Source organism: Microtus ochrogaster, chromosome 7, assembly GCF_000317375.1.
Source record: "Microtus ochrogaster isolate Prairie Vole_2 chromosome 7, MicOch1.0, whole genome shotgun sequence".
In the NCBI taxonomy this organism is placed as follows: Eukaryota; Metazoa; Chordata; class Mammalia; order Rodentia; family Cricetidae; genus Microtus; species Microtus ochrogaster.
Window position 1 is genome coordinate 70,993,871 of NC_022014.1, and position 1,296 is coordinate 70,995,166.

Genomic DNA, 1,296 nt, shown 5'->3' on the forward strand with positions numbered 1-1,296 from the left:
GACAAAGAAGGAATGCTTGCAGGCGTCCCTAGGTGAGACACATCCACTGACAGTGATAGTCCCTCTGTCCTCCCTGTGACCCCAAACCAAGCTTCTTTCTAGTTTGGGGTTGGCCGAAAGTGTCCCACTGGGCTTTTCAGACGGGGACTGATGCCCTCAGCTTGTTGTGATGGGGAACAGGTCAGGCAGTGGGCGGGGAAACTAGTCTTTGAAGCCTTTGGCCTGGAATTGGAGGCCCCTCCCCAGTCCCTGGGGCTACTCAGGGCTGAATTCTCTGAATGACTGACCCTGTCCTCAGCCCACCTCCCATGCTGTCTGTGTGCTGGGAGCCGTGGCACCCAGTGAATCGTGATGCTGCCAAGGCCTGATGTTCTGGGAGCCAACCGGCCTTCTCACCTGGCCCTAACCCCATTAGCCCACGCTGGCTTCTGGATGGTGCCCACATGGCCTCTGTCCTGCTTTCCCTCCACCTCTTGTCACACTGTCTCCCGTCATCTGTTTAGCCACCTGTTAGCCTGAAGCATCTGTCCCTGTCACCAGGGTGGTACCCCCAGAACCTACCCAGCAGGAGAGCCATTGATGTGCATTGGATGGAGAATTCCAGTTCCTTCTGGTGTCTTTCCTCCTCCATCTCTTTCTGTCGCCCAAAGCCATTCGACCCTCAGCAGCTAGCTTCTTCCAGGACAGGTCTAGCTCAGCGCTCTCCCAAGGTGAGCCTGGACTGAGGTAGAACATGGTGGCTGTGAGGTGCCTGACTCCTCCACAGCTGGCCCAGGAGGTAACTGCTGGCAAAGGCCACTCTGACTGGCCTTTCCCTCTTTGAGCATCTTCTCCATTTCCTACGGTGCTATGAGCACTGCTAGGACATTCCAGAGCTAGAACCACATAGCTAGCTGGTGGCAGAGGCATAACAAGGTTCTACAGTTGGACTGGAGAGATGGCGCAGTGGGTTAAGAGTACCGACTGCTCTTTCTGAGAATCTGGGTCTAATTCCCAGCACATACCCTCACACGGACATATGTGCAGGCAAAACACCAATGCACATAAAATAAAAATAATAAATCAGTATAAAAAAGAATCTAGTATCTATGACTTCTGGTGAAGGGGAGGCTGTATCAGAGGGCAGAGAAAAATGAGCAACTGGCAGCAACCAGAATGAACGGAGGATACAAGCATACATAACACCCAAGACTCTGAAGGATTCTTTGTTCTTTTTTTTTTTAATTTTTTTTTTATTTTTAGTTTTTCGAGACAGGGTTTCTCTGTGGTTTTGGAGCCTGTCCTGGAACTAGCTCT